We start from the raw sequence: 21665 nt of genomic DNA, 5'->3' as shown, positions 1-21665 counted from the left end.
TATGTAATTTTGTTTGAGATTTTTTTATAAAAATATGTCAAAAAAAAGCTATGTCATTTAATAAATATTATTTACGTGTAGATGTCATTTAAAAAATATTATTTCTCATTTAATCTAAATTTTTATAAGAATATATCATTTTATATGAGATTTTTTTTATTCTCTTATAATGCCAATTTTTTTAATTAAGGTAATATTTTATTTGTTGAATACTTAGAATTAGATTTCTATGAGTTGCATTAAGAATTATATAGGTCTTACTTTTCAGAGAAAAGACAAATTTAGCGAAGCTTTTATATGTTGTAAAAAAAAAATACAACGAAACTTAGAATAAATACACATTTAATTAATGAAAACCAATTGATAATCATTCTTTGTAAAATATCATTTGATTTGTACTTTATTTTATGGTATTTTTAAATAAAATTAATATATACAAACTAAGTTTAACGTCCATTTTAGTTTATAAAGTTTTATGGTTGACCACATACTTCTATTTAAAAAAATTTATATCTTAAAATACCATTACAAGACATTGACTTTATTAGATAAAATTCATGCCTTCGCTCTTGATGAAACTTTATAAAAAGAGGGTTTCGTATTCTCTTGACAAGCTACATTTCATATATAAAATGCATGTCATTATGTTCAGGGGCGGATTTAGAGTAGAACAGAGGAGCAGTCGCCTTCCTAGATTTTGAGTTTTAGTAGTGATCTATCGGTACCGATCGACTTTATCATTTTCTGTAAATTTTTTTGACCCCCTCTGGATGTATGATTTGTAATTCGGGTTAAATTTAGTATTAAAATCAAAATAAAATTTTTAAATTATAATTGATAATTAGAATTATAAATCATAGCATTGAAAAATATAAGTCAAAGTATATATATTTTTTTATCAAGTACTTTAAGTTTAAATCTGATAAATTATTTAAATTTGATTTAATATTTATTTGCCCGACGAAAATCGTGAATGTGCTCCTGATCTTGTTATAGAGTTAGGCTAATATGACATTGGTGTTATTTGAAACTAAATAACACCAAATCTTAAACCCTTAGATCTGCTTTAAGATTCGTACAAAATAAAGTGCTTGAACAGTAAAAGCGGATATTACGAATCTTAAAGCAGATCTAAGGGTTTAAGATTTGGTGTTATTTAGTTTCAAATAACATCAATGTCATATTAGCCTAACTCCTTGTTATATATGGATAATGATAATAACAACTTAACAAGGCTTTCATATTAAAAGCACCGGAAAGAGCGCTCACTAGTTTTCGGAATAACAAATTCACGACCAATTCAAAAAAATGAAAACCATAAACGGACCAAGTCCAGTAGTTTTGTACGGCGGCACGGCTCAAGAGGGAGAACGCATATAAATATTCTCTCTGGATTTGGAGCATAAAATAATATATAGACCGCTGACTCCTCTGGCTGGCTAAGTCCGCTTTAAACTAACGATAACAACTGGATTTTACATTTGTATAATAGTATGGATCATTGGCAATTCAGCACGTGTTTCGCTCAAATACTTTACTGGTCTTAACGGCAGTATAGATCCGGTAATTTTTTTTTCTAAAAAATGCAAAAAAAACCCATTTCATTGCTGAAATATAATAATTATAAATATTAGTTTTTATCTATCCAGCATAATGAGTTCCTTACAAAATAAAAATTGAGTAACATACAATATAACCACCAAAACTTGCTATTAGCAAGGTACAAAACATATGCTAAATTTGCTAAAACTAAGCTACAAAGTATTGGCTAAGGCTAAGTATAACTATACGACAAAATTGGTGAAGCATCTTCATTTTCCACTATGCAATATAGATCCGGTAATGTACGATTAAAATACTACGATTTAGATTAGATTAGATAATTTGTTTTTGAAAGGAGAAAAAATGTTATTTCCCCCCAACATTATTTGTCAGATTCATCCTCGTATATTTTTTAGAATCAATATCTGCTGTTTTTTTCAAAGAAAAAGCAAGAATCTACTGTTATTTTTACTCTTTATCTCTCACTTCAAAAATGAGGGAAGAAAATAGAGAGAAAAGCAGGGAATAATTAGAATTTGAAGAGCAGTTGATTTCATTTTTATTTTTTAACCAACGTCCTTATTTTTGACGATCCTTTGTCTTTATATTTGTTTGACACTTCTTCTTTTTTTAACGGACGTCTTCTTGCCTTTCTACCATTATTTTTAATTTTTTTTAACAAAATACTAAAATTTTAGCTAGTATAAACATCTGGCATTACAAGTACAAACAGAGGCGGATCCAAAATTTTCGTTAGGGCAAAAAATATTGAATCAGGTTTATACCCGTTAACTATTAGATACTCAATAAAAAATAATGCTTTAACTTGTACTTTCTAATACTTTAACTGCTAATTTCTGATTCTCTAACATATAACTCTAATTATCAATCATAATTAAAAAAATATATTTTAATTTTAACTCTAAATTAAACCCGAATTACAAATCAAACATTCAGATAGGGCAGAGAAACTTTCAAGAAGAGACAAAGTCGATCGAAACATCCAGATCTATACTACTTGAGTCCGCCCGTGAGTATAAACACCTATTTTATAATACAAGCATCGTTTCTGTAAGCATATACCCATATTTTATATGTTAGTATAAACACCTGTTTTTTTTAACATGCACAAATTTTTTTTTTACATGAAAAGATGTTTGTCTAGTACAAATACACATCTTTTTAAGAGAACGGATTTAAGAGAGATGAGAGTTGGACAATATATTGTTCGACGATATATTCTTTAGCCTTTTAATTTAATCCTCTAACATTTATAGTCGCTTAAAACATATGATCCTAAGTATAGATCAAGGCTATTTTTTTGCACAAATCTTAATTCCTTCCGGGAACCGAATCTCCTGCCCCCAGAGTTACTGCGGGGTGAGACCAGTTACTGTTAAAGAGTTTAATTATTGTTACTGTTTTTAAATTTGGGCCCACCCGCAGTGACTCTGGGGACAGACGATTCGGTCTCTTCCTTCCGTAAGGCGCTTCTGTGCTTGAATTAAAAGCCTCTTTAATTTATACTTGTAAAATAAGAAATTTAGATCCTCTAAAGCAACTCAAAGTTTGAGTTTGGATTCGGACCGTCTAGATCAGCTTTGACATAAATATTAAAGAGGCTCCGTGAATTTTAACTTTAACCTGATTAATTCGGATTCTGATCAAAGTCTGAATTCAAATATAAATTTTGAATTACTTTAGTGGATTTGGGACCTAAAATAAAGCTATCGGACCTTAAAACATCTTTGACTTTACATTAAGCCTTTTTTTTTTTCCCTTAACGGTCGTCAGCCAATAATTATATTAGAACATAAAAAATTGTACATTACCACATCCTAGTTCTTATGGGCGGATCTAAAGATTAGTCAGAAATAACTAAGGTACCTCTATAATTTCAATTTTCTAATTATATTTATTGAAATTTAAATGAATTTTATTTTCCTAAAGCTTTTCATCTAGTCTAGCCTTTTTCATATAAAATGTTAAATATTTACTTGTAATCTAGTGGTTAGAGTTCAATTTTATGAGTGTGAGAACTTGAATTCAAATCTCACATACCGCATATTACTTGTAATCGGATCTAACTAAAATTGTTTTCTTACTCTGTTACACCAAAAGATATAGTACAAAGTTTCAGTACAACAAGCTGTACTTTTTAACCTTAAATACGCTTTCGATTCGAATTGCAAGTGCACAATCCTATCATGTAGTATATCGTCGGGTATCGATCACAGGGACGGTTCAAGTCTAAACCAGACTCTACTTAAATCAATTAAAGACTAGAAGTGAGAAAATGTTGGTTTTGGTATTTAAGTTTCCTAAACAGTTCAATAACAGTAATTAAATAAAAGGAAGTAAATTAACATGGTTTAAATCAATAATAAAAGGCGTTTCCAGGGATTTCAGACTCATCTCAGTTCTGCCTCTTAGTCCTTGATACGGGCCGTGTAGTTTTCTACACGGGTCGTGTCAAGTTACACGGACCGGATACTTTCGTACACGGGTCCGTGTGGACTTCGAGTTAATGCACCAGTTACTGTTTCTTTGTATTGTTCCTTTGTATAGGGTTCTACTGACCAGACCTAATGTTCCTAAACCTCAACTTTCGTATATTGGTTCATAAAACTTGGTATGGAGTTGCAATATTTACCCTCGTAGGGTTCTAGACCACAACTTTCATGTTGGTCCGAATTACCTAGTTGCTTGTTTGATATTCTAAAGGTATTCTCTTATCTGTCGATAAGAGGAAATGTTCACCTTTTGGATCACTAAACCTACCTCATGTACTTAGCTTTGGTTGACATATTATAAAGGGGGAATGCGCTTTAGATGTAATCATGCATCTAGTGACAAACCAATAAAAATCAAACAACTTAATCTAAGCAATTAAAATCAAACACAATCAAACAAACACAAAAATCCAATAACTATCATGCAAAACAAAACATTCGATTACATCTTAACCCTAGAAACAAAAAGATCTAAAGTAACATAGATAAAGAGAAAACAAAACAAATAGAGAGATGAAAGAAATGATAAAACTCAAAGAAGACAAGCTCCAAGACAAGCCTCCTCTTTCCAAGCCCTCGAACCAAAGTGGAGAAGAATGGTGGTCTCTCAGAGATGGCCTCCCCAAAGGGGAGATCCCCTAAAAGGAAAGATATCCCCCTCCTCCTGCTGCATCCCTCTCTTTTATAGCTATTTTGTGATTTGGGGAGCAAGCAACCAAGGATGGAAGATGAATTGTCACACCCCGCGGCCACGGGATGCGGCAGTCCCCCGCCGTAAGCATACAACACCGTGTATACTTACAAGGCTTATTCAATTTATACTCAACAATTCAAAACAATTCAATATAAACTAAGTTTATATATATATACACAAATCAGAGTTCACAGTCTGGTCAGAATATAATACAACAAAGGTATCTCATCCGGATACCAACCATGAGGCCTACCCTAAAACTATACTCCAAAACATATCTAGGGTCATGAGATGGTAAGCTACTATGGCCTACTACTCGCGTGCCTCTCCAGAATCCATCGCACCCGTACCTGTAAAAATAACCCGGAGGGGTGGGGGTGAGAATAAATTCTCAGTGCGAATTTGCCACAGTTCAGACTATTGGACTTGCAATCAGACTCTATATTCAAAAATAAAACCCAAACAATAACAGTTCAAACAGATATATATATAATCATAAATAACAGAATGCCAATGCTCGACAACAATTTAATCAACCTGAAACACATTTTACGGAATTTCCAAGATGAATTTCAAACACAACATATATTTGGCTTAATTCGGATCATTAGGGCTTGTAGCAATTACAGATGTTCTTTCGAGCTGGACCTTTATCAAACCCACATCTGTAGGGTTACAGACGCCTACAGATGGCCAACCACTGGACCCTTTATCTGACACCCATCTGCAATCGCTTGGCTTAACAGTTTATTACGGTCTGGTTCAAATCATATAAAGAAAATCCTCTTTGGAATCATTCCAATAGTCGTAATATTCAATTGACCTTCAAAATGCATTAACCCGTAGGAGAATGCTACTGAGTCACAGACGTTACACATGTCACCCACGAGTTCCATTCACATCTCATAACATAATCACCTTTCCTCGTCCCAACCGGTACTGGGAATATCGAGGGCCGTTCACCTAAGGTCATTTAGGATCCTGGGAATCCAAGTCAGCATACAGCCCGACTTGGCAAATTCATTGGATCCAAGTGCTTAACTTCGTAAATCCATTCACATACATATCAAATCAAATCGTGGTGACTTTCAATCAAATCAGATCATAATAGATTGACACAACCTACAACCATACCAGCATGCAAATCACTCAAGTCACATCAATTCGAGTTTAATTTGATTGGGCTATGCAAATGCTATACACAATTCAATGATGCAATCAATGATATTCAACATGACAAACGAATACACAGTTTAATTCCTGAAAATAAAGTATCAAACAAGTCCAAGAATCCCGCACCTTAGTATGACGAGCGTACCGCTTAATTTAAGGATCGGACGTCTCCTATTGTCTCGCAAGTTCTTGCTCGACCGAGCCTACACCTATATTATACGTATACTTGGTTTAACATTGGTTCACTATTGGAAACATTTCCTCGAGTTACATCAGGCTTACACCTTAATCAATTTCCTATCCTTTGGTACCAATCCGTTCAATTCCTGATTTCTTACTTACAACCTTTCAAATCACACCATTTACCTCGGGTTCCTTCAAACCCTACACAATTATAATTAGGTAACCATTCAGTCACAGGTTCACTACTTTGGTTCTCGGTTCAATTCAATTCACCGTTTGGTTAATCCTAATTTGGTCAAAATCTCAAATTAACCGTTAAACGTTCTAAAAATTCAAGATCAGGAAGCAACCCTACCGATTACAAGTCTAATTGGTCGGGTTAAATAAATCAAATCACGATTATGCCAACTTTCAATTTTGGCACGAAACCCTAGAAATCAGATTTCACAAATCGGAAGAAATCGGGAAAAAGATTGACAAACAAACTAGTAAGGAGTGTAGAGGAACTAGTCCTCGAGCAATTTGAACACAAATCTCGAGTTTAAAACGAGAATCCGAGAAAATCGAGAAATCCGAGATTTTAGAGAGAAATGGGAAGAGAAAGAAATACCGAACAGGAGAGCTAGGAGAGATTCACGGCCGCTGACTCGGTTCCAGTTTTGATTTCTCGCAACAATCGGGGGTTTAAGTTAGACGGGAAACTCTCTCTTTCTTTTTCCTTCTCTTGGGACGAAAATGACTTAAAAATGGGGATGTGAGAGAGAGAGAGAGAAGCTTCAATTTGAGTTTTAGGGTTAAAATTACTCTGAATGCGGATGCACCCATCCGCACTGCGGGTGGCTTGACCCGCACTCAACACTTGGTCGTTTTTGAGAAGTGGAATTTAACACAGAAATCATACGCAGTGCGGGTCACTCACCCGCACTCGAGACTTAGTCAAGAGGTCAGGAAAAGTCCGAGCGTAGTGCGGATGAACTCCACCCGCAGTGCGGGTCAACCTCATCCGCACTCAGTACTTAGCCGATTTCAGGAAATTCAGTTCAATACAAGAATTCATGAGTGCGGATGAACCCATCCGCAGTGCGGGTCACTCACCCGCAATTCAGCACTTAGTCAATTTTCTACACAATTTCATAACAAGTCTAAGCCTAATGCGGATGCCTTCCACCCGCAGTGCGGGTCATCCATCCACACTCAGCACTTAAGAACATTCAAACCAACACAGAATTGTATGAGTGCGGATGCACCCACCCGCAGTGCGGGTCAATCCCATCCGCACTCAGCCTATAAAGTTCCAAAATCTCGAAATTTCAACGCGGTTTCGATTCACACTTAACTTACTTATTTAGGGGAACCTTAATTAAGGTTTAAACTTCCATTTTATTAGCACACTTTTCGATTCTTGCTTTTAAATCCTTTGACTTTAATTATTTAAAATTTTGTAACGTAACATGAATCAATCAAGATCTCGTGAGATATGGCAATAAATTTTAGCTGATGTCTTTCTAAAAAGGTTCTCGCGACTTGCACATTACAAATTCTGATTTATAACCTTCCTAGAATTGTAGATCTCATTGTCCTCTTTTCAGCAAGTCTTTATTTGCCTAAATCAGAGTTCGTATGACCAAGATATGGCTAAAATACGAAAAGATATCAAAATCTGGAATTTTCATATTCGCTCTGTCGGCTTTTTGTACGGTCTGTGTGGAGTCTGCACGGTCCGTGTACTGCCTCTTCTGTGAACCAGACTTCAAATGAGCATAACTCATTATCCGTAACTCCGTTTTCAGTGTTCTACTACTTTTCGAAAAGCTTGCGAGAAGATCTATAATTTGATCTATTTCCTGAAATTTAAATAGACTTGGGCAGTAACTTGATTCTTGGTATAATTCTAAACTAAATTAAACTAAATTAAACTAAATTAAACTAAATGCATGGAAATTTGTCAAGTTATTGATATAAAATCCTAGTCAAAAGTATACATAATTGGTGCTCATCATACTCCAAAAGAATATTTTTCCACCTCCAATTTGAAGTGTTTAAGTAAAATTGTTACTTCTTTTCTTCCATTTTCATTATTTTTCTTTTCTTTATTGAGTTGTTTCTCGAATACAACCTAAACCTAAACAATTTAATATGAATTCGCAATCGCAAATTAAAATTTAATTCCAGTTTCGTTGCCGAACAGACCCATCACGATTTGAAGAAAGTTGATTTATCAAATAATTTACGCGGCGTACTATATATAATTATGGAAAAATTTTTAGTGTGTCCATGGAAACTTTCAAAATAGCCAATTTTTCCATGAAAACACCATAATAGTCAATATCCCCATACAAACTTAACATTATTTCTTTTATCCCCTTTTATTTTTCTAACCTTTTATTTAGCTATTTAAAATATAAAATTGACAAATATACCCTCCTCCCTCTCCCCTTATCCTCCACTTTTGCTCTGCCATAAACTCTTCCAATATGATGGATGTTCTCTAATTTTTATTTCTTTTGCATATATGGATTTCACTTTTAAAATGGGTTGCATGTACACCTTCTCGCATACATATTTGGATGTAGCCTTGTGCACTAGTATTTCTGTATTAAATTTTGTTAGACATGAAATTATTGAAGATAACAGATCTTAATCTCGAAACAACAATAAATATTCAATGAATTATAAAAAGTGTGCCAAAGAAGTAAATGATCAAAAACTATCAAACTACAAACTCGATCTATACTCCAGATTCCCGTAAAGAAAACAAGTGTTCATATTGAGCAATTTCCTTTTGCACAAGAATTTAAGCCCAAAAAAAAAAAAAAAAACATGACATCAATCTAAATAGACACACTAAACTTAGAGATGGATAATATTGAATAGGTAAGTATTCTTATGTCTGTAATTCATTTGTTCACACCTGGTAGAGTGTCAAGAAAACAAATAAAATTTAGAGAGCTGTCATAGTGTCATGTCCGAAGATTTTGTTTTTTTTGTTTTTTTTAAGGTTCATAATCAAAGATTTTAAAAACAGAGGAAAAGTGAAGGAGAAGAGAGAGTAGAGAAGAGGGTATATTTGTCAATTTCGTTTTTATAACAAAATATAGTGTTAAATAAATGAAAGGAGATAAAAGAAAAAATATTAAATTTGTATGAAAATATTAGATATTATTGTGTTTTTATGGATACACTGGAAATTTTTCCTATAATTAACTTAATTATCTTGGTTTCATAACTACAATAGCAGATTTGAACTCATCTATCCAGTATGGATGTGCGGTCTACAAGCTCGTCTTTTATTATTCTGTTAAAAAGGGTACGACAAATTTAGTATACTCGCCTGAATCAACGGATCCACTTTAATACATGACTGAACAAAATTATTCAATAAATTCTTAAAGTTATTTATGAGGTTCAAATACTTTTATTTTTTGTGTCTTTATCATGCCTCTATTTTTAAAAACTTTAATAACTCAAAATTTAAATCTTAAACTTCATTTTGTGAAACCGTTGGATATGAATTACATCATTTTATCTATGCACGTTTAAAAAATTATGACATTTCAACTTTGTTTTGGTTGTCATCTTGAGCTTGTAAAAACGTATACTAATGACGATAATTTCTAGATGCTGACTTTTTAACTTATTGATTTATATAAAAGCAAAATTAAAATGTAATAATTTTTTATTGATACAGAGAGAAAATAACATATATCACATCTAACGGTTTTATTTTGACATTTAAGTTTTAAACTTTAATCTATTTAAGTTTTTAAAAAAAAGAGGCACAACAAATAAAATAAAGGCATTTGAACCCTTTCATCTGAACAATGAAAAAGAAAATTATGTTCAAACACACGTGGTCTTTCTAAATCCGATTATCCACGCGTCTAAAGTTTGAAAATTATTCTGGGGACGATTTTTTATAATTGGTTGTAACTAAGGCCCGTTCTCCGTTATTAGATAACTTATAGGCTTATAGCTTTCCAAGGAGGGCCCCTCAAAGTTCTTTCTAGAAGAGGGAACGGGGAACCAACAAAAATGGGGTAAAGATATTTAACTAAACAGTTTTCGTTTCAGGCAATTTTTGTATATATATACATAGAGGTTGGCTAAGATCAAAGTGGTAGTTCCTGAGTTTTAGTGCTACCAATTCGTTTTTTTAATTTTAAAGTTTAAAACGTCGATCCGAACCGTTCAAGTTGTTCTCCATATTAAATTATGCTTGGACACCAAATTTTACATTTTTCTGAATTTTTTTTACTATTTATTAAGCCACTTTGAAAATCGCTGATCCAACGGTGGCTTAACAAAACAGTAAAATCAGAAGCCACCGTTGGATCAGCTGTTTTCAAAGTGACTTAATAAATAGTAAAGAAATTCAGAAAAATGTAAAATTTGGTCTCCAAGCACAATTTATTATGGAGAACAACTTGAACAGTTCGGATCGACGTTTTAAACTTTGAAAATTGAAAAATGAATTGGTAGCACCAAAGCTCTGGAACTACCACTTTGATCTTAGCCAACCTCTATATATATATACTAGTAACTTGTCCCTGCGTTGCAACGGAAATATATTATAAGATTGAATATAATATAAAGAGACATTTTTGTTTGACATTCACACAAAATTAAGAAAAATATATTTAAATGAAAATAAAAGACACAAATGAGAAAAAATAGATATCAAAATAATAAAGAAACGACAACAAATGAAAAAAATAACAGATTAAATATAATATGAAAAAAAAAATTGAAGTATCGTTGCGATTTAATATCTAATTTTCTCCACAAGCAAGATATGATTTAAATAATGATTTTCTCTACATATAGATATGATTGTTTCCATCAGCACAAGATTTGTTATTCATCTATTCACAAAGATATATTAGCCCCAAACAAAATCCGAAAAGATATGATAGTTTCCATTTTTATTTTCGAAACTATGGAGGAAGAAGAAAAATGAAATGGAGAAAATAGAGAAATAATGAAATAATTTAATTGCAAGAATTTGAGAGGATACAAATTTTAATAGCTACAATTTTAATTTTCGCATATCTGAGGTGAGAGAATTTTTATTTTTGGACCAAACTATCTTTTCGTCAAAAAGGAAACAATAGAGAATTGGATTTCAAATCTTTTAAATTAGAAAGTTATCTTGGTGTGGACCCATGCACAGTGCACCCACATTTGTTCTTTGATTTTACTGTTAGGCTCATTTAGCTATACTATAGATATGATATATTTGATTAAGCATTCTATCGGAACAATTTTAAATTGATACATGTTACATCCAACCAGCCTAGCAAACACAAAGAGAATAAATAATTGATTTGCTTAGTGAAATGAGGTCAAATTTGAATAAGCAACTTTTGCTCAGTGTTATCGAATATCTCAATTTATGCTTTGAAAAGTTGTACAAACAATGTGAAAATATCAAAAATATGACTTTTGAATACTACAAACAATATGAAAAGTTGTACAAACTATTTGCACGGGAAATTTTGAGACAACGATGGATCTTCTATGTGCCCATAACATGATGAACTTCACAAACTCAATATTACATATGGATTTGGTTCATCTGCGATGAAGAACTGATAGAACACTTTTAGATACTTCACCAACCGACGCGGCTAATTATGTGGATAGTGAAATGCTGAGTTTACTTAATGAGTTTCAATTCAAGTATCGACAATAACCTATTCACAAAAGGAAGCTGCTAAAGAACTTATTACATGCCAACTCCTTTATCACCAATTATGAGTTGATACTCGAACTAAAAGTTTCATGCAACAAGTGTAGGCTTCAACGACAAAAAAAAACAAAGAGCATTAAGTTCTACCAAACGATATCCTTAGAAATTTAAATTTGTGAAAACATAAAAAAAAACACAAGTCATGTATAAACAATCAAATACTATGCTTAATTTAAATGATTTTTTTTTAAGTTTTTAGTTATTGTTAGAAGAATAATAAATTGTCTATCAAACACATTATTATTCGAATTTATGTTGTTAAAATTGTGTCTTTAGGAGTAGAGTTTTTAATTTTAGATCGCAAGCTTTTAAATATTTGTTTTTTTTTGTTTTTTTTATCTTTTTTATGTTTTGTTTGTTAAGTTGTTAATTTTATAGTTTGAATTTATATGAATTTTGATGAATTGATTATGTTATAGTTGTATGAATTTTTTTTATACTATCAAACAGGTAGTATTTTTTTATTTATTATAGTTGTGATTCTTAATTTGTTTATTTGAATTACATGTGATAATTATTGTTATTTTGTCTATTTAAAATATAACTTTTTTTCTAACTAACGTCAGCAGGTCCAAATAACTTCATAATGTTTTTGGAATTCAATTCTAAGTCAACGATCTGAATTGTTTTAGCAAGCAAATTTTTTATTCGGATCTAGTTATTTTTTATTTGAAATCCAATTCTATTAAAAAAATCCGAATAGAAAATTTGTTAGTCTTTTAAAGATTTGAAATCCAATTCTATTATTTCCTATTTTACTGTTTCCTTCTCCACCGAAGGATAATTTGGTCCAAAAATTATTTTTGTCTCACCTCATATCTGTGGGAATTAAAATTGTAGATGTTATAAAATCTGCAGCCAATTAAAGCTAGTTGTAACGAGAAATAAGGAAACGAATCGTTAGGGATTCATTCAATTTTAATAGTGACGAACTATGTAGCAGTTTTAGTGGCGAGTTTGTTTTAAACTAAATTTAGACTTCTACACATAAAATAGATGTATTTAATCAAAAGAAGATAGATTATGTGATTGAAGGGTTGATATTCAATTTGAAAGTTCATATTTAAATCTCAGCCGTTGGCGGATCAGGACAACTACGTGCATAATATAAGAATGGAGATATAGGAACATGCTAGCATGCTATGCATAGCATAGAACCCCCTATGCAACGGCTCAGATTTCGAGTTTTCAAAATTCTAACGGTCGATCCGAACCGTTCATCTTGTTCTCCATATTAATATGTATTTGGAGACCAAATTTTACATTTTTTGGAATTTTTTTACTATTTCTTTAGATTTATTGAAAATCGCTGTTTTTTTATGGTCCAGATTTGCTGAAAACATCGATTTTCAATAAATCTAAAAAAATAGTAAAAAAATTTCAAAAAATGTAAAATTTGGTCTCCAAACACATATTAATATAGAGAACAAGATGAACGGTTTGGATCAACCGTTAGGATTTTAAAAAGTCGAATATTGAGCCGTTACACGGAGGGGAGGTATGCTACGCGTAGCATGCTAGCATGTTCATATATATATATATATATATATATATATATATATCATGCATACGTAATGTATATATGCTAAAATTTAGACCTTTCTCAATTATATAGATATTACAGTCCTCATTGCATTATCAATTATAATATTACATAAAGTTTTATAGTCAATTACATTATGTTTAAAAATAGAAAAACGTTGGTGTGCTACATATAGCATAGTGACAGCCGTGCTACCTTTTCAAAAATTTATTGAATAGATTTCAATTGACAAATTTAAACCGTTGGAACCAATCTATTTCGCGAGTGATATATTTATATATAAAATTTATAAATTTTTGTATTTGTTTAGTGCAAAATCAAGCGAAATAATGAAAAAAAAAGAATGTATTTAAATTAACTATAAATCTTTATTTTTGACCGCTTGACTAATAGTGTTGTCAGATTTTGATACTCCGGAAAGGACAAGCTACCAATACTCTTTTCAAACTTTATTATTAATTATTGTTTTTTTGAATGAGAGTGTTAGAGGTCAAGCCATCAAACACTCTTTTCAAACTTCTATTATTATAACATAGGATTTTTTCCATTCAGATTTCAATCTTATGATTTCTTTCATGAGAGGACATGTATCTTTACCATTAGACCAGATAGTGGTTCTTATTATTAATTATTAATCGTGCATCAGAGGACATGTATCTTTAATTTGCATAGTTATTTAGGTAATTCTATTTTTGGTAGATAATTAAATGGTCTAATGTAGCGTAAGTTAATTATTGTTTAGTTGTTTAACAATGATTTGACAATTAATTAATACCTATTCATAGAGATGAATATATATATATATATATATATAGAGGTAGGCTAATATACAATCGATTGTTCCTGAGGTCCCGTACAACTAAGTCATTTTCTGATTTTTAAAGTCCAAATGATCAATCCAAACCGTTCATCTTGTTCTCCATATTAATATGTGTTTGGAGACCAAATTTTACATTTTTCTAAATTTTTTTACTATTTATTAAGCCACTTTGAAAACCGCTGATCCAACGGTGGCTTAACAAAACAGTAAAACCAGAAGCTACAGTTGGATGAGCGATTTTCAAAGTGGCTTAATAAATAGTAAAAAAATTTAAAAAAATGTAAAATTTGGTCTCCAAGCACATATTAATATGGAGAATAAGATGAACGGTTTGAATCGATCATTTGGACTTTAAAAATTAGAAAATGACTTGGTTGTACGGGACCTCAGGAACAATCGATTGTATATTAGCCTACCTCTATATATATATATATAGAGAGAGAGAGAGAGAGAGAGAGAGAGAGAGAGAGGTTGGCTAAGATCAAAGTGGTAGTTCCTAAGGTTTGATGATGCCAATTCGTTTTTCAATTTTCAAAGTTCAAAACGTCGATCCGAACCGTTCAAGTTGATCTCTATATTAAAATGTGCTTGGAGACCAAATTTTACATTTTTCTAAATTTTTTTACTATTTATTAAACCACTTTGAAAACCGCTGATCCAATGGTGGTTTAACAAAACATTAAAATTAGAAGCCACCGTTGGATCAGCGATTTTCAAAGTGGCTTAATAAATAACAAAAAAATTCAGAAAAATGTAAAATTTGGTCGCCAAGCACATATTAATATGGAGAACAAGATGAACGGTTCGGATCGATGTTTTGAACTTTAAAAATTGAAAAACAAATTGATAGCACCAAACCTCAGGAACTACTACTTTGATCTTAGCCAACCTCTATATATATATATATAGAAGGGAGCTGACACGGCAGGATAACTTTATTTAGAAAAAAGAGACATGAAGAGAACATTATAAATTAATTGTTCTTAATTAATTATATATTCAATCAAATTGACATTTAAAAATCACCAACTGATTTGTTCTAAAAATTTTGAACAAAGCAATTAAAGCAAGATCATGAAGATTGTTTTCATGAAGGTTGCTCTTCTACTTCTCTCTTTTTACACTCTTCCGGTATGTTGTTAATTATATATTACAGTGCCTTTTAACTAGGAAAATGAGAGCAAGTATCAAAGCAATCTTCAATCTTCAACAAAAATGTGCGACATTGTAATTAAGGATATGGCGACACCATGCCGTATCGAATGTTTCAACATGTGTTATTTATTCAGATGTCTACGCCGCTGCCGAAATTTTTATTTATACCATAATAAAAATAAAAATAAAATCAAAACACTATCCTTTCAAGAACTAGCCTTTGATTTAGTGGCAAAGACACATGATCTCTATATGAGAGGTAATGGGTTCGAAACCCAGGTGGAGAAAATCCTTTGTTGTATTACAAAGGTATTAAATAGTTTGGTGGTTTGACCTCCAACCTTTACTTAAAAAAAAAACACTCTAATTTTGAGAGAATTCTATATCTACGCGGGTCGCCAAGTTCATCTGCAGCCTCATTCTTGTGGGATCGCAGATTGGCTTGGCGGCCCTCAAAAGTAAACAAATGTACTGTAATATTAAATATATTTAGGTTTTGAGGGGTTTCCAAACTAATATGCGGTCTTCCAAGAATGAAGCCGCAAATTGGTTTGGAGGTCCTGGTACTTAGATATGAAATTCCCCATAATTTGAGGTGTTTTGGTTTTTTTTTTCTTGGAAGGTATAAATAAAAATATTGGATGGTGCTGAAAGTACTTGTTACGACTAGTGTTATAAAAAACGTTCGTTTATGCTGATTAATCGGTCTATTAATTATTTGGCGGTACCCTTCCCGTCACGGATATTCCCAGCTGATCGACCGATTATTTTTTATTATTCTCAATTAATTGCTGCGGTATCCTTCCCGTCCGACGAGTGCATACCGTTATTTACAACACTGGTTATTACAATGCATGTCATTGCCGTTTTCCTAACCGCAGTATTAAATAATTTTCTTTATATAAATCGACCATGATATATTAATAACGATTGAAATCAAATATAAGTATTAGTTTTTCTTTAATAAATTTTCTTTGTTGTCGAGCATTCCAACCTATAATCAGTACTATCAGTACTACTATATAATATCACCTTGAAAATTTTAGAACCCAAGCATCTATCTGTCCAAACAAAATCTGAACCGTACTTCAGTATCAGTACTACTATATAATATCACCTTGAAAATTTTAGAACCCAAGCATCTATCTGTCCAAACAAAATCTGAACCGTCCATTTAATAAATCTGAGCCTTTCATCAAGATATATTTCAATCTCAGCCTTTAATTACTAATCTCGATTTATGCATCTGTTTCATAGTATCAAATGTGTAGAAGTCAAAATTTAATTAAAAACATATCCGTTTCAATGCAACACATAATCTGAGCCATTATACTCGCCACATTATTTTCATTTTTCTTTCTTGGTTGTTGTGCGCATGACGCGCTTTCCTTCTTCACTTCCCGACGCAGATTGGAGCAATCTAAACTAACAATTAATTGGAGCAGTGGAGTAATGAGACACAGGAGAGAAGAGTGCGTATCCTCTGAGATATCTCAACTTTTGCGTGACCGACGTGTCCAGTGCCTATTCGGTGATAGCGCGGGGGGCCTGTATTGCTTTTGCTTTGAGATTCGTGCAGAACTTATTTAAACGGTTCAAATTGTCAGTAAAGTCACGCAAAGTTTGAGATATCTCAGAGGATGCGAATTCCAGGAGAGAAGGGGTCAGCCGGTCAGCTGTGTTATGCTCATTCGCTTTTCTAGACCGAGTGTTTGTGAGCCGCGTACAAGAGTGAACACAGGCGTTTGTGGGCCAAGAGTTCAGTCAAGAAGATGGAATTTCACTGGCTTGGGGGCCAAGAGCCGCACGCGCACTGAGCTGCCTGTCAAAATTTTCTGATTTTTCATTTCAATTTTTTTTTCTTTTCTATTATTTGCTCAGATAAAATAAATATTAAAATCATTAAAATTTTGATTTAAAATTATAATTATATTAAAAATGTATTTGTACTTATTTTTAACTATTAATCAGTTTTTGCTTATAAAGATAAATTGGATGTGTTCTCTAATTACTAGCAGAGTATGTAAACAAATTTAAATTAATTAAATTATTTTGGTCAAGAATCAAATTTATTGATTCGTAAGCCATTCTTGATGCATTTAATTAATTTGTTCGCAAGATATATATTTCATGAATGCTACATAAAAATTGTATTTAATTATTTGAGGATTTTTATTCATGTCAATAGTAATTTTGAAGGGAGGAGGCAATTGGTACTCTTATTAAAAATATGTCATATAATACTTCATTAGTGTCATAGTAGAAAGATTTGATTTATTAGTTTGGAGTTATTAATAACTAATTATCTTTAATAAAATTAATTACTGACAATGAAGACAAATAATATATTATCAAGCTCTAAGACTATCGTTTGCTCTCATTATATACTAATATATTATGAAGAAATCAAATAAAAATTAATCACATACAAAGAAAGTGATCAAAATAATATTTCAATTTCTGTTGCAATGCACGGACACTTAACTAGTTCTCTTAACATATTTCATGAGGTACGTTTACTTAATTAGTATATGAGTAATTATTTTTTTTGGGTTTCTCAATTGCAGAATACTCAAGAAATTAATAAAATAAATTCATTGATAAAACAATTGCAGAATATTGTACTTATAGATATGAAGTACTCACATTGATAAATCTCACGAGAGCAATATCACATATTTTATATGAAAATGAATCTTATAACATGTGTGTTTGTTTTCTTCATCAATCTTTATGTTTTGTATATCTTGAAATCAAAATCTAGAGAGAAGCCTACTCAAAAAGGCCCAATTTTTTTAATCTAATTGGAAAAGGGTCCAAAGAAGTATACCTAAAAGTTCCTGATATGATAAATAGGCCCATATTGACCCAACCCAAGAGCCTCTTATTACTGTTTTAATTAATTTGAATGTTATTTATTTTTTAGGAGGGTTCAAATGCCTCCATGTTTTTGTGCCTCCATCATGCCTCCATCTCTCTCCATCATTTTCAAAGTTCAAACAGTCGATCCGAACCGCTCAACCTAACCTCCATATTAAAATATGTTTGGAGACCAAATTTTATATTTTTAGGAATTTTTTTACTATTTTTTTAGACAGGTACAAAATCAGTAAATCTGAACCATCTAAAAACAGTATTTTTGTACCTATCTAAAAAAATAGTAAAAAAATTCCTAAAAATATAAAATTTGGTCTCCAAACATATTTTAGTATGGAGGTTAGATTGAGTGGTTCGGATCGACTGTTTGAACTTTGAAAATGATGAAAAGAGATGGAGGCATGATGGAGGCATTTGAACCCTCCTCTTTATTTTTTTATTTTGCTAAATGCATTTGTCATGCACTGCCTCAGAGAAGCTAATTCGAATTTGTCATGTATCTGGTATGACTATTATGTTGTAATTTGGTTATGTATAATTTTTTTTTATGTGATGTGATATAATATGATTAAAATAATGGAGAACAATCACGTTACATAAATGCTCATATCACGTGTGATTATGACATGATCAACGCAACGTAAATGATCACATTTAATTATTATATTTAGCAATAAAGTAGACGAGAAAAAAAATTCTTTTTAGAATTAAAATAGTTGCTACGTGAATAAAATAAAAAAGGTTGTCTATAAAATATTAGATGAGAAGATACACATAAAATTTAAGTTGAAATTGTTCTATAAAATAAAACGAAATTAGATTTTAAAAAAATACGAAATTACATCACGTGAATACATGATTTTTCAAAATTATTATTGAAAAATAAATTCAAACCGTTGCAAATGAAAGCTTGACTAATAATAATAGTAAATTACTAAGACAAAAAATTTGAAGGGTTCAAAGTCCAAGTTGTAATTAAGCATAGCTCGTGGGGATTACGATGGCCGAGAAAAAATATGCTGTCTATATTATAATATAATATCCATTTCTGCAAGACAAATTTTTAGGTTATGGATGGATGAAATGAGAATAACTAGAATAGAGGGCTATTTTAGAATAGGGGCTATTCAGAATAGCAATGTGTATTCAAATAATATTTTTGTTATTTGGAATAATTAAAATAGCTACTATTATTTATTTCTTGGAAATGTTGGAATAACTACTATTCGAGAGGAAAAAAATACTTTCTCTTCGGATTTCGACTAACACAGTCTCGAAATTATAAAATTAACATCACTTATGTTATCTCCACGTCGTGATAATTCATTTGAGACCCTACTTGCCTATCTTTTCTCTTAATTAGCACCTTATTAACACTATTTTTTTATCGGTTACAGCTATTCACTATTCCAAATATACAATCCAAATAACATTTTTACTGATCCGAATAGCACCATTTTTATACTAATCTGAAAATCACTATTTTTTTTTCTATTCTCATTTGCCATTTTTAAATTTCACCATTCTAGTTATTCTAACTTTCATCCAAACGTATAAGAGAAAGTAATTAATTAGGAAGATTCTTTGACTTTTTTTTTTTTTTTGAAAATTTGGTAGTAACCACCAAAGATTTATTAATAGCTTTGATTAGATTCTTTGACTTAATGGGACAATTTTGCTCATGACTCACTATTATTAAGAGTGTGTTAATTAGGTAATCATATGTGTCATATAGGTCGTGGCTCTCACTTTGTGGCAGGTTTATTTTTGCAAGCCTCATCTATGTAGAAGAATTTGTTTTTATTTAGAGAGAATAAAATGCTTCTTACGGGAAATATAATTATAAAGGTGGTTTTTCGAAAAAAATATCTTTACCGTACTATCAGTACAGTTGGAGATGGAAATGAGATTTTTTACTGTGTTAATTGCAGTGTTGTAAATAATGGTATGCGGTTGTCGAACTGACAGGGTATCGTTAAACGATTAATCGAGAATAATCGGAAATAATCGGTCGATTAGTCAAAAAAAATCTATGACGGTTTGATCACCGCCAATGACTAATCGGCTGATTAATCAGTCAAAACGGATGTTTTTTACAACACTGGTTAATTGTACGGTGGAGAATTTTTTCATCCAATCACAACTTCAGCACAATATTAATAGTTGAGTAAGAAACAGCTCTCTAATCTCACATCGCCAAAAAAAAAAAAAAAAAATTTAAGCCGGATAATAAAAATCAGTGATAATAAATTTTTTATTTGAATTTCGAACCTCTCACCAGCGATAGCCAACTTGAAGCTAAGGCCTAAGCTATTTATCAGCAGGGTTATGTGCTCCCAATAATTTTAAGAAAATTTATTGCACGACTACTAAGACATATTTTAAAATATGAGGACGGTTCAAATACCTCCATGTTTTTGTGTCTCCATCATGCCTCCATCTCTCTCCATCATTTTTAAAGTTCAAACAGTCGATCCGAACCGCTCAATCTAACCTCCATACTAAAATATGTTTGGAGACCAAATTTTATATTTTTAGGAATTTTTTTACTATTTTTTTAGATAGGTACAAAATCAGTAAATCTGAACCATCTAAAAACAATATTTTTGTATCTATCTAAAAAAATAGTAAAAAAAATCCTAAAAATATAAAATTTGGTCTCCAAACATATTTTAGTATGAAGGTTAGGTTGAGCGGTTCGAATCGACTGTTTGAACTTTGAAAATGATAGAGAAAGATAGAGGCACAAAAACATGGAGGCATTTGAACCCTCCTCTTTTAAAATATTATCTAGTGAAAGTTTCTCACGAAAGATGGCCTACCAATCGGAATATTTCAAGAAGTTTGCTGCAACAGTGTATGGGCTGCTGGAGAGTTGCTGAGTAGGTGGAGGAGAAATTTGTTATGTTTTGAAGACAAAATTAATGGGTCAAAACCATTGGCCTTTTGCTATCGGTTTGAGTTTGACCAATGCTACTTGGTGAATTTTCTATCGGCAGGAAGATCAAAAGAGTGTTCGGCAAGTTGGATTGGCTTAAACTTTAAGCTCCACTGAGGAAAAGGTGTTTGACAAATTTTTTTTTAAGAAAGTGAGTCTTTAGCTTTCTTAAGGAGGCTCAATTGCTTAAGTCATGTAGAATCGTGATTTAAAAATTGGAGGAAGTTTAAGAAAGTGGGCAGAAGGAGGCTTAAGAAAGTTATTTTAAGCTTTGCAAAGGAGCAAGTGTTTAGCAAGCTTAAGACTCCTTAGTCTCTTAAGAAGCTCTAAGGAGGGTGCGCCGAACACTACCCAATTGGTGCTTTGTATCTTTTCCATCGGTAAGAAGTCCAAGCCGACGGTGTTTCAATATAATTAAGAGGCTGTCGAAACTTCTCAGTCTTGGGTCAATTTGTGAGCTGCTTTCTTCTCTATCTCC

The sequence above is a fragment of the Carex rostrata genome, chromosome 24 (assembly GCF_964058835.1).
Source record: "Carex rostrata chromosome 24, lpCarRost1.2, whole genome shotgun sequence".
NCBI classification, from domain to species: domain Eukaryota; kingdom Viridiplantae; phylum Streptophyta; class Magnoliopsida; order Poales; family Cyperaceae; genus Carex; species Carex rostrata.
The sequence above is the reverse complement of the archived record's forward strand: the minus strand, read 5'-3'. Positions refer to the sequence as shown.